The sequence below is a fragment of the Tamandua tetradactyla genome, chromosome 2, assembly GCF_023851605.1.
Source record: "Tamandua tetradactyla isolate mTamTet1 chromosome 2, mTamTet1.pri, whole genome shotgun sequence".
Lineage (NCBI taxonomy): Eukaryota > Metazoa > Chordata > Mammalia > Pilosa > Myrmecophagidae > Tamandua > Tamandua tetradactyla.
This window is the reverse complement of record NC_135328.1, coordinates 171,239,755-171,253,847: the sequence shown is the minus strand read 5'-3', so window position 1 is coordinate 171,253,847 and position 14,093 is coordinate 171,239,755.

Here is a 14,093-nt window from a genome sequence, read left to right as displayed (position 1 = left end):
GAACCACCAAACTGCCTTCCACAGTGGTTGCACCATTTGACATTCCCACCAACAGTGGATAAGTGTGCCTCTTTCCCCACATCCTCTCCAGCACTTGTTATTTTCTGTTTTGTTGATAATGGCCATTCTGGTGGGTGTGAGATGATATCTCATTGTGGTTTTGATTTGCATTTCTCTAATGGCCAGGGACATTGAGCATCTCTTCATGTGCCTTTTGGCCATTTGTATTTCCTCTTCTGAGAGGTGTCTGTTCAAGTCTTTTTCCCATTTTGTAATTGGGTTGGCTGTCTTTTTGTTGTTGAGTTGAACAATCTCTTTATAAATTCTGGTTACTAGACCTTTATCTGATATGTCATTTCCAAATATTGTCTCCCATTGTGTAGGCTGTCTTTCTACTTTCTTGATGAATTTCTTTGATGCACAACAGTGTTTAATTTTGAGGAGCTCCCATTTATTTATTTATTTCTTCAGTGCTCTTGCTTTAAGTTTAAGGTCCATAAAACTGCCTCCAATTGTAAGATTCATAAGATATCTCCCAACATTTTCCTCTGTTTTATGGTCTTAGACCTAATGTTTAGATCTTTGATCCATTTTGAGTTAACTTTTGTATAGGGTGTGAGATAAGGGTCCTCTTTCATTCTTTTGCATATGGATATCCAGTTCTCTAGGCACCATTTATTGAAGAGACAGTTCTTTCCCAGGTGAGTTGGCTTGGCTGCCTTATCAAAGATCAAATGTCCATAGATGAGAGGGTCTATATCTGAGCACTCTATTCGATTCCATTGGTCAATATATCTATCTTTATGCCAGTACCATGCTGTTTTGACCACTGTGGCTTCATAATATGCCTTAAAGTCAGGCAGCATGAGACCTCCAGCTTCGTTTTTTTTCCTCAAGATACTTTTAGCAATTCAGGGCACCCTGCCCTTCCAGATAAATTTGCTTATTGTTTTTTCTATTTCTGAAAAATAAGTTGTTGGGATTTTGATTGGTATTGCATTGAATCTGTAAATCAATTTAGGTAGGATTGACATCTTAACTATATTTAGTCTTCCAATCCATGAACACGGTATGCCCTTCCATCTATTTAGGTCTTCTGTGATTTCTTTTAACAGTTTTTTTGTAGTTTTCTTTGCATAGGTTTTTTGTCTCTTTAGTTAAATTTATTCCTAGGTATTTTATTCTTTTAGTTGCAATTGTAAATGGGATTCGTTTCTTGATTTCCCCCTCAGCTTGTTCATTGCTAGTGTATAGAAATGCTACAGATTTTTGAATGTTGATCTTGTAACCTGCTACTTTGCTGTACTCATTTATTAGCTCTAGTAGTTTTGTTGTGGATTTTTCCGGGTTTTCGACATATAATATCATATCGTCTGCAAACAGTGATAGTTTTACTTCTTCCTTTCCAATTTTGATGTCTTGTATTTCTTTTTCTTGTCTAATTGCTCTGGCTCGAACCTCCAACACGATGTTGAATAATAGTGGTGATAATGGACATCCTTGTCTTGTTCCTGATCTTAGGGGGAAATTTTTCAATTTTTCCTCATTGAGGATGATATTAGCTGTGGGTTTTTCATATATTCCCTTTATCATTTTAAGGAAGTTCCCTTGTATTCCTATCCTTTGAAGTGTTTTCAACAGGAAAGGATGTTGAATCTTGTCAAATGCCTTCTCTGCATCAATTGAGATGATCATGTGATTTTTCTGCTTTGATTTGTTGATATGGTGTATTACATTAATTGATTTTCTTATGTTGAACCATCCTTGCATACCTGGGATGAATCCTACTTGGTCATGATGTATAATTCTTTTAATGTCTTGCTGGATTTGATTTGCTAGAATTTTGTTGAGGATTTTTGCATCTATATTCATTAAAGAGATTGGTCTGTAGTTTTCTTTTTTGTAATATCTTTGCCTGGTTTTGGTATGAGGGAGATGTTGGCTTCATAGAATGAATTAGGTAGCTTTCCCTCCACTTCAGTTTTTTTGAAGAGTTTGAGCAGAGTTGGTACTAATTCTTTCTGAAATGTTTGGTAGAATTCACATGTGAAGCCGTCTGGTCCTGGACTTTTCTTTTTGGGAAGCTTTTGAATAACTGATTCAATTTCTTTACTTGTGATTGGTTTGTTGAGGTCATCTATTTCTTCTTGAGTCAAAGTTGGTTGTTCATGCCTTTCTAGGAACTTGTCCATTTCATTTACATTGTTGTATTTATTAGCGTAAAGTTGTTCATAGTATCCTGTTATTGCCTCCTTTATTTCCGTGAGGTCAGTGGTTATGTCTCCTCTTCCATTTCTGATCTTATTTATTTGCGTCCTCTCTCTTCTTCTTTTTGTCAATCTTGCTAAGGGTCCATCAGTCTTGTTGATTTTCTCATAGAACCAGCTTCTGGTCTTATTGATTTTCTCTGTTGTTTTCATGCTCTCAATTTCATTAATTTCTGCTCTAATCTTTGTTATTTCTTTCCTTTTGCTTGCTTTAGGGTTAATTTGCTGTTCTTTCTCCAGTTCTTCCAAGTGGACAGTTAATTCCCGAATTTTTGCCCTTTCTTCTTTTCTGATATAGGCATTTAGGGCAATAAATTTCCCTCTTAGCACTGCCTTTGCTGTGTCCCATAGGTTTTGATATGTTGTGTTTTCATTTTCATTCACCTAGAGATATTTACTAATTTCTCTTGTAATTTCTTCCTTGACCCACTCGCTGTTTAAGAGTGTGTTGTTGAGCCTCCACATATTTGTGAATTTTCTGGCACTCTGCCTATTATTGATTTCCAACTTCATTCTTTTATGATCCGAGAAAGTGTTGGGTATGATTTCAATCTTTTTAAATTTGTTGAGACTTGCTTTGTGAACCAGCATATGGTGTATCTTTGAGAATGATCCATGAGCACTTGAGAAAAAGGTGTATCCTGCTGTTGTGGGGTGTAATGTCCTATAAATGTCTGTTAAGTCTAGCTCATTTATTGTAATATTCAAATTCTCTGTTTCTTTATTGATCCTCTGTCTAGATGTTCTGTCCATTGATGAGAGTGGGGAATTGAAGTCTCCAGCTATTATGGTAGATGTGTCTATTTCCCTTTTCAGTAATTGCAGTGTATTCCTCACGTATTTTGGGGCATTCTGATTCAGTGCCTAAATATTTATGATTGTTATGTCTTCTTGTTGAATTGTTCCTTTTATTAGTAGATAGTATCCTTCTTTGTCTCTTTTAACTGTTTTACATTTGAAGTCTAATTTGTTGGATATTAGTATAGCTACTCCTGCTCTTTTCTGGTTGTTATTTGCATGAAATATCTTTTCCCAACCTTTCACTTTCAACCTATGTTTATCTTTGAGTCTAAGATGTGTTTCCTGTAGATAGCATATAGAAGGATCCTGTTTTTTAATCCATTCTGCCAGTCTATGTCTTTTGATTGGGGAATTCAGTCCATTAACATTTAGCATTATTACTGTTTGGGTAATACTTTCCTCTGCTATTTTGCCTTTTGTATTATATATATCATATCTGATTTTCCTTCTTTCTACACTCTTCTCCACACCTCTCTCTTCTGTCTTTTCGTATCTGTCTCTAGTGCTCCCTTTAGTATTTCTTGCAGAGCTGCTCTCTTGGTCACAAATTCTCTCAGTGACTTTTTGTCTGAAAATGTTTTAATTTCTCCCTCATTTTTGAAGGACAATTTTGCTCGGTATAGAATTCTTGGTTGGCAGTTTTTCTCTTTTAGTAATTTAAATATATCATCCCACTGTCTTCTTGCCTCCATGGTTTCTGCTGAGAAATCTACACATAGTCTTATTGGGTTTCCCTTGTATGTGACAGATTGTTTTTCTCTTGCTGCTTTTAAGATCCTCTCTTTCTCTTTGACCTCTGACATTCTAACTAGTAAGTGTCTTGGAGAACGCCTATTTGGGTCTAATCTCTTTGGGGTGCGCTGCACTTCTTGGATCTGTAATTTTAGGTCTTTCATAAGAGTTGGGAAATTTTCAGTGATAATTTCTTCCATTAGTTTTTCTCCTCCTTTTCCCTTCTCTTCTCCTTCTGGGACATCCACAACACATATATTTGTGCGCTTCATATTATCATTTAATTCCCTGAGCCCCTGCTCAAATTTTTCCATTCTTTTCCCTATAGTTTCTGTTTCTTTTTGGATTTCAGATGTTCCATCCTCCAAATCACTAATTCTAACCTCTGTCTCTTGAAATCTACCATTGTAGGTTTCCATTGTTTTTTCCATCTCTTCTACTGTATCTTTCATTCCCATAAGTTCTGTGATTTGTTTTTTCAGACTTTCCATTTCTTGTTTTTGTTCATCCCATGCCTTCTTCATGTCCTCCCTCAATTTATTGATTTGGTTTTTGAAGAGGTTTTCCATTTCTGTTCGTATATTCAGAATTAGTTGTCTCAGCTCCTATATCTCATTTGAGCTATTGGTTTGTTCCTTTGACTGGGCCATATCTTCAGTTTTCCTGGTGTGATTTGTTATTTTTTGCTGGCGTCTGGGTATTTAATCAGATTTCCCTGAGTGTGGGACCCAGCAGGTTGAAAGGCTTTCCTGTGAAGTCTCTGGGCTCTGTTTTTCTTATCCTGCCCAGTATGTGGCGCTTGTCTGTCTGCGGATCCCACCAGCAAAAGATGTTGTGGCTCCTTTAACTTTGGAAGACTCTCAGTGCTGGGTGTGTGGTGGAGGCAGAGGAAAGGTTGTAGGTTGGTTTTAATGACTTCAAATTGTGAAGTCCTGGGATCTGAATTTCTTGAGAGAGGGATTCCACTTGAGTTGCATTTCACCCCTCCTGCAGGGAAGGTTCAGGTGGTAGAGAGCCCTGAAAGCAGCCCGCCTCTGCGTTTTGGGCAGTTGCAACCTGTGTAATCCCAGTGCTGAACCCAGAGGAAACCAAGCCTCCACAGAAACAGCCACAGAAGGCTCTGTTTCACCCCCTTTCCTCTTTTTCAGTTATCCCAGTAGGCGACTTCCACGTTGATCAGTTTCACCTGAGCTTAGGGTCTATTTTTAGTAGTCAGAAGTTGTTCATTAATGCCACTATTGGTGTTAGGTTGGACTCAGTCTCTACTACTGTTGGAGACTCTTTCCTTTCCCTCCGGGAAGTCACCTGTGTGGGAGGGGCGCCATCCGCCGTGGCTTGGGGAACCGCTGATCCGAGTCTCTCAGCTGGACCGGGAAGGAGGGAGGGAGGGGGGCCGGCCGCCAGCCGCCGTGGCCCAGGGAAGCGCACACCGCTCGGGGACCTCACCGCAGCGGAGTCTTGTAGCCGGTCAAGCCGGCCCAGACTGGGGTACGCTGTGTGTCTGGTCTCTGTCGTGGCTCCAGGAGCTGTTCTGTACTGTTTCTAGTTATTTAGTAGTTGTTCTGGAGGAGGAACTAAGACTTGCGCACCTTACTAAGCCGCCATCTTCTCCGGAAGTCCCTACACATTACTTTTTAAATGTATTAACAAATCTAAAAGAAGAAAATAGAAGAGGGAGGTATCTATCCAACTGCATAGAAAAGGAGAGGCTGAAGCACAATATTATCACTGCTCATTTAAGCAGTGCCCAAGGGTTTGTATAGGTGGCCAACATTTTTTGTTAATTCCAGTCACACTTGCAAAGCCATGCCTAAAACGCAGACTGGTGCAAGGTGTTGTAGCCAAAGGAAACAAAATAGTCTCATTCTTTTAGTCTTATTCTCTCTATGGAATCTTAGCTGTGGCTTTAAGCTTAACATTCAGGATAACGAACTAGCAGTAGCTGCTGTTGTTGCAATTATTTTCCTGACCCAAAGCGCCAAACCCACCCTTCTGTGCTCTGTTTTGTGAGGTTATTGCTGGGATTTTGCAACCCCCTAACTGGGTAGGTGGTAGAATCATCTCAAGATAATTCTCAACAACTAAACACAGTACTGCGAGAAAATCTTCCAGAGACTTAATGCGGCTCTGCCAATAGGTAAAGGTCATGGGAGACTACAAGGCTGAAGAAGACAGAAGACTCTTGTTCCCTCCTGTTTGTCCCATATGGGCTTCCATGGGTGTCCTGTCTGCTTACAGCTCCTATGACGTGTCAACCCTTCACCCATAGCAGAAGTTCCTTCTCATCACAGCAGCTAATTCTAGGATGCAGTTATTCCAACACTTGCAGAACCAGCTTTCATTGTTCCCTGTTCTCCACAAAGGCACTCGCTTCAGCCTGTGGGTGCCCCCTCTTCAGGGGTGTAAGTCCTGGGTCCACAGGGACGCGATTCAAACCCAGAACCCCTTACAGTAGTCAAGCAGCACACATCTCTATGGCACCCCTCCTGGAAGTTTTCCAGATTTTAATCATCCTAAACTCCTCAATATACTCCTTCAGCCTTAGGGGTGGTAGATGCTTTCTTCAGTTGCTACCGTTGGGATATCTCAGAGTTCCCTGTTTCCCTTTGCAGCTATCTAGTTTAAATTATATGAAATTCTTTATATAGAACTAACTGGCATGGTTGCTAGCTTTTAACAGACTCTGACTGATCCTCTGGCTCCCTTTGCTGGATGTTATACTGGAGGAGGCCACAAAAAAGAGGAGTTGATAGAGCCTCAGAGCCTCAGATCCATTCTCAGCAACTAATTCAAGAACTAGGAGGAAATTTCAGGGAGATTGAAGGTGTTCTTGACCAAGGGAAAGAGTTTCCAGGAATCACAGAGGGGTAGGTACCACAGAAAGGGATAGAATCAGGGAGAAATTTCTAATTTCCTTCTCTTCTAGTCACATATCTTTTTTTTTTTTAACAAGGGCAGCACCAGGAATCAGACCCAGGTCTCCAGCGTGGCAGGCGAGAGCTCTGCCACTGAGCCACCGTTGCCCTGGTCACATTTTTTTAAACAAGACCAAACCTAAAAAAAAAAAAAAAAGTGTGATCAAAGCCAGAAAGATTGGGTTATTTACTGGCTGGTGACTGACTTACTCTATTAGTATATTAAGAACAGCACAATAAAAATAGCACACTTCGGGCAAAACTAGGATAAAAAAGATAGAGCCATAAAAAGAGAAAGAGAGGGAAAAAGGGAGAGAGAGAATATAGAATAAAGATCAGGAAGCAATCACAGGCATAACCAAGATTTTAAACTTATAATAAATGATGAAAATCTATATGCCAAAATATTTGAAAATTTAAATAAATAGATAAATTCCTGGAACGATAAAAAACGGAAAACTAACACAATATGTAATAGAAAGCTTTAATAGATAGCATATAAAGAAAGTGAAATAGGAATAAACTTCTTCTCCCCCTCACTATTTTCTCTTCTCAAATGCTAGTGCCAAATAGTAGTATAACAACAAACTTTGAAGGAATAGAAAATGTAAAAAGAGGAAAAGCTAGCTAATTCTTTTTATGAGGCAAGAGTAATCTTAACACAATATCCAAATAAGGAAAGCACAAAAAACTTACAAGCCAATTTCACTTATGAAAATAGATGTAAAAATTTTAAATATTAGCTAAACAAATCCAAGAGCACATTAAAAATAATGAAACATAATCAAAGAGAATTTAGCTTAGTAATATAAAGAAACATCAAAATTAACCACATTAATGAACTACAGTAGGCTTTTAGATGAGTTCCCTCAACTTCCATTTCTCTCTTCAAATATTTGGAGAGGTTGAAAGATTGAAAAAATAGAACACACACAAACCCCTCCCACACTCCTTTGCAGCTATGGTTCTGAATATGAAACCGGTTCCCCTAATTAAATACATGAGTGAGATTTGGAAGGTGAAAGTGAGATAGAAGTCCTTTAGCTATAGTTCTGGTCCATTATCGCTAGAAAGCAAGATTTGTAAATGTGCAGTTTTCTGCAACAGTATTCCAGTATCCATTACTCTGTGGGTTAAAGGAACAGTGGACTTGGCAGTGCTTCTCCATCTGAATTAATACTTTGCTGCTTTGGACACTCAATCTTTACCTTTTTTGATGTAAGGGAAAGTTGTGGCAGTAGCTTCTTAAAACTGCACAGATGTGGTGGTGGTCCCAGCGGTAATTGTTCCCCTAGTGCATTTCTCTGATTTATTTTGGTAGTCATTCCAGCATGCTAGGTCAAGAAGCTTCTCCTTCAATCCTCCAATGATTTTGGAAGCACCTAATTCCACATCTTAAGTCTCTTCATGCTTAAAATATCTACAGTCTTTCTGTTATCTGGGCCAAATCCTACTTGACAGAGTATTTTCTATGAGAAATGAGTTTTGCTATACCAAAAATACTCAAAAATGCAGCATTTGCTGGCCGTCTGGCAGTAGATGAAACAATCGCATGCTGGAAAGCTGATTATCCTTGCATGCTGTAGAAAACAATTGGTAAAATTGTTGCTTCTGGTATCTTGGAAGGAAGATTAAATGCTGACACAAGCTAGTGTTCTAGATGAAGGTTTTTAAAAGATACCAGAATGTAGTGTACATTGCCTGTTCTTCGTTATTTGCAGTAAGATATTACAAGAAAGAAATTAGTTCAGGCAAGAATTGATCAATTTTCAAATAGAGATGAAAGAATTTTCTCTTTACCTGAGGCCTACAGGCTAAACTGACTTATAACCCAGCAGGATTGGAAAAACCCAAATGTTTATTATGGTCCTCCAAACAAGAGAATATAAGACTCCAGATCTTTCTCAGGCTTCTTCCAATAAGACTTCTCTTCCAGAAATTGGCAGCTAGCTCAGCTGCAAAGATTAGATTAAGGGTGATGCCTTCCTCCCAAGCCCATTATCAATTCATATGGACTTGAGATAGCTGTCATTAAATGAGGAAGGGACAGGCCAAGTACAGACAAAAAAAGTAAGTTAGGCTTGAGAAAACAGCTTTGGGTGTTGCTATTAGCACAAAGTACACTTAATATTTTAGGAAATGTGTTGCTGAAAAAAACATAAACCTGATTTGTAGAAGCTTGAAATCAACCTCTGCTCCCCTCAAATCTGCTCCAGAAAGAAGAAAATTGTAATAATACATAGTCCCATGAAAGCATACTTTACAATGTGTTTGAGGTTCAAATGATGAACCGGGGTTAAGAAAAGTTGTTAGAGATACTGTACTGAACTATTCATACTTCTTTCAACAAAACATGTGTTCTTACATGTCCAAGACTGTGCTATGTTATTCATTTTTTAATGGGTACCTTTTTTCAAGTCATATATTAGGTAAACTCCTACTAATTCTTTATGTTAATATGCTTCCTTTTTAAGGAAGCCTTCCTTGACAGGATCTGCCATCTCCCCAAGTTGAAATAGGAAACTCTTTTAGTCGCACCTATAGCACTTGGTGCATATATTTAAAGAGCTAGGATTTTTTGTTCCCCATTAGATTCCTTAAGAACAATTTATCTTTTTTAGCAGGGCCTAGTGGGTGTCCAATAAATGTGAATTGATTAAATGAATGCCCCATTCTTAGAACTAGGGCAACAGAAGTCTAGGTATGGGGGGAAAATATTCAGGGGTCCTACTAATAGGAAAGCTGAGGGTAATGTGATGGTTAATCCCATGTGTCGACTTAGTTAGGTTGTGGGGTACAGCTGTTTGGTCAAGCAAGCATTAGCCTAATTGTTACTGTGAGGGAAATTCATAGATGGGTTAGCTTCCTTAGTCAGTTTCATCTACAATTTCATTTGCCGTTAACAAAGCAGATTGTCCTAAGAAATTATGGGAGTCTCCAGATTCAATCAGTTGGAGGTCTTAAGGCAGTACTGAGGATTTCAGAATCAGAAAGAATTTCTGCCTTTTCTTCAGTCAGCCTGCTTCTTCTGGGGAATATACCTTCACCTTCATTGGAGTTTCCAGTTTGTGGCCTGCCCTACAGAGTTCAGATATGCCAGATTTCAGAGAAGTTCCCTATTTACAGTTTGCCCTCCAGAATTTGGGACTTGCCTATCTTCATGGTTGTGTGAGCCAGTTCCTATAGTAAATCTCTTTACATGTGTGTGTGTATGTGCGTGTATTATTGGATCTGTTTCTCTGGAGAACCCTAGCTAATACAGGAAGATATAGGCAGAAGAAGTGAGAACAGAATCTATGAAGAAAAATTGAGAAGGTAATTGGGATTCTTTCACTATCATAGTTTCTGCCCTTTATTGGACAGCTTTTTTCTTTTTGTGTACATTTCTACTTCTGTCTATATCCCCCAACTCTCCCCTCTCATTTTCCATGATTCATTTCTGATTATGTAAACACTCATTATCACCTACCAAAATTCTTTCAAATATAGAGCTATGTTCCACCCAAAAATCATATTTAGGACTTATCTATAGTGTGTTGCAGTTGTTCTCTCTTCTACCTAAATTCCAGAAATTTCTCAGATTTCATTCTCAAAATTTTCCAATGTTTCACATATTTTTCTGTATCTTCATCTAGTCTATTTTTCAACGACTTTATTGAGGTATAATGTACATATAATAAAGTGCACTCACCTTAAGTATATGATTTAATTAGTTTTGACAAGTGTATACATCTCTGTAGCCACAGCACCAAAATGAAAGGATATAGAGCATTTTTGTCACCTCAAAGTTATCTAAACCCCTTGGCAGTCAATAGCCTCCACACCCAGCAACTACTGAGACACTTTCTGTCAATACAGATTTGTTTTCCCAGTTCTAGAATTCTTATAAATAGAAGAACATGGCATATGCTCTTGTGTATTTGGCTTTTTTTTTTGCTAAACATAATGAAATCCACCCACTTTGTGGTATCTGTAGTTCATTTCTTTTTATTTTTGAGAAGTATTCCATTTATGCATATATTACTTACCCTATTTTTCAAGATGAATTCTTCCACTTGCCTCTCAACTCCTTCACTCTCGGATCTTGTTCCAATGACTATACGTTCTTACTTGTATTGCCAATTTCTCCTTCTTTGGATTCTGTCATTAGGGCTGCAGCCAAGTTTAAGAGATTCTTACCTTTAAAAACTATCTCTCGATCCTGCTGCCACTTCAGGCAATTAATTGTTCTTTCTCCTCTGCCACTTAACTTCTAAAAAGAATTGCTTCTTCATTGCAGCACTAGCTGGCACTACCACACATTGACTACTTGTTTTTCCACTCTTTAATATTTAGCCTCTGGATCTACGCTCACCACTCTGAAGAACTGAAACTGTTCTTTTAAAACCAATTTGATGGACATTCCTTAACATTTATCTGTCACTCCACCCATCTATCTATACATCTCAGTCTTAAAGCCAGCATATTACTAAATGGAGGAACACCAAAAGCATTCTCCCTAAGATCAAAAACAAGACAAAGAAGTCCTTTATCTACAGCACTACTTAACATTTTGCTGGAGGTATAACTAATGCAGGTAGGAAAAATAAAATAAATAAAGGCATAATAAATTTAAAAAAATTAAAACTATTAATGGATGATATTGCAATATATGTGCACAGTCCTCAACAATGAATGATAAAACTAACTCCAACAATTAAGTATTGTAGCAGGATATAAAACTAACAGATGAAAAGCAGTAGCCTTTGTAAATACAAAAAAATAACTAGTTAGAAGTTATAAAAGAAGAGAAAACTCAATAGCAATAATTGAGATAAAGTAATTAGGAATAACATAACAAGAAATGTGTAAAACCTATACGAAGAAAATTTAAAATACTTGGAAAGACACAAAAGTAGACTTGAACAAATGGAAAGACACCTTTATTCTTAGATAGATTGCCTCAACATCATAAATATGCCCTTCATCCTAATTTAATTTAGACATTTATTGTGACACCAGCAAAAATAAAACCAAGCTTTTCCCCATGGAACTAGACAAGCTAATACTAAAGTTCACATAGAAAAAATATACAAGAATAGCTAGAAAAAGCCTTGATAAGAAGAGCCACGAGGTAAGTCTAGGCCTGCCACAAATTAAAACACACTATAAAGCCTTTATAATTAAAATAGTGTGGCACAATATTCCACAGACTAGTGGGATGAATTAGAAAGATCAGAAATAGACTCAAGTATATGGAGAAAATTAGCATATGCTAAAGGCCTCTTCTCAAATGAGGGGGAAATGCACACTTTTTAAACCATGATTTAGAGCCAACTGGATAGCCACTGGTAAAAGATAAAATGGGATCCATACCTCACACAATACACAAAATTAAACTTCAAATGCATTAGAAATCTAAATGTAAAAAAAAAAAAAACCAACTATAGCAATCCTAGGATAATAAACATAGGTGGATTTCTCTACAGTTTAATATGGGAAAAGGTCATCTTAACTATGCTTAAAAATACAGGTGCAATAATGAAAAGTTTGATGTATTTGACTATGTAAAAATTAAAAGAAAATTGTATGGCAAAAACACCATAAGCAAAATCAAACAACAAATGATAAATTGAGACAGAATATTTGCTGAACAGATCATACAAAAAAGGGTTAATGACTTTTTAATATAATTTTTAAAACAGGAAAAGAAAAATAAATAATCTGATTTTAAGAATAGCCAGGAAACATGAACAGATAATTCATCAAAAATATATAACATGGTTCTTAAACATGAAAAGACATTCAACTTCAATCATAATAATATAAATTAAACTTTACTATAGGAAAGTGACATCAGTGAAAATATCTAGTAATTACCTCCCCAAATTCTTTCTTCCATAAAAGCACTGAAAACACTGGCAAAAATATTTACAATGAACTTTTTCAAAACTTTGGAAATTAACCAAAGGCTTCTATCAATCCAGGGTGTATTATTTCAAGAAAAACAGCTGAATTTTCATAAGAACAGTGAGTTTTAGATTCCCTTCCCACCCCCTCCCTACTTTGCAGTAGCCTGGAAAATGAACAGCCTGCAACCATGGTGAAAACTAGTAGCTGGACAACCACTAGAGAAGACAAAATGGGTCAGAGTTTCTTCAAAGCCCCTCTCCCAGAGAACTGCTATTATTTAACCAGTCTGGTAATTCCTTGGAAGAGCTTGTGTCCGTTGGAAACTATCATGTACCCCAGAAAGCCATGTTTTAATCTTGATCCAGTCTTGCGGAACCAGACCTATTGTTTAGGGTGGGAAATTTTGATTGCGCTATTTCCATGGAGAAATGACACACCCAGTTGTGGATGTGATCTTTTGGTTAGATTACTTCCTTGGAGATATGACACACCCAGTGTGGGTGTGGCCTTTTGATTAGATGGAGATGTGATTCTATCTATTCAAGGTGGGTCTGGATAAGTTTCCTGGAGTCCTTCAAAAGGTGAAACATTAGGAGGAACTTCAGATGCAGACGCAGACACAAACGTTTGGAAATGCAGAAACCCCAGGACACACAGCTGCTTCAGAGCCCAGCAGACATCACCATGTGCTTTCCCATGAGATGCTAAGCAAGCCAGAACCCAGAGGAGCTAAGTGAAGGCCCACAGATGCTTAGTGAGGCATCTGCTGGAATCAGAAGCTGGAAGCAATGGACTAGGAACAAGGAACAGCAAATGCCAGCCATGTGTTTTCCCAGCAGACAGAGGTGCTCTGGACCCATTGGCCTTTCTTGAGTTAAGGTATCTTCCCCTGGATGCCTTAGTTTGGACCTTTCTATGGTCCTAGAACTGTAAACTTGCAAGTTAATAAATTCCCTTTATAAAAGTCATTCCATTTTTGGTATATTGTATTCCAGTAGATTTAGCAAACCAAAACAGCTTTTGGTACTGAAGAAGTGGGGTGCTGTTGAGGTTTGCAAATACCAAACATGTTGGAATGGCTTTTTTTTTTTTTCACATGGGCAGGCACCAGGAATTGAACCCAGGTCTCCGGCAAAGCAGGTAAGAACTCTGACTGCTGAGTCACCTTGGCCCATCCTGGAATAGCTTTTTAAATGGATAAGATTCTGGAAGAGTTGTGAGGATCTTGATAAAGAAGGCTTAGGATGTTTTGATGAGACTGCTGGTAGAAATATGGACTCTAAATATACCTCTGACAAAGCTTCACGTAGAAATGAGGAATATGTCATTGCAAACTGGAAGGATGGCAACCCGTGTATTAAAATGGCAGCTAATTTGGCCAAATTGAGTACTGCTATTGGATGGAAGTTAGAATTTAAAAGTGATGGCCCAGGATGCACAGCTGAGGAAATATCCAAACTAAATGTGGGACATGCAGTCTGGCTGC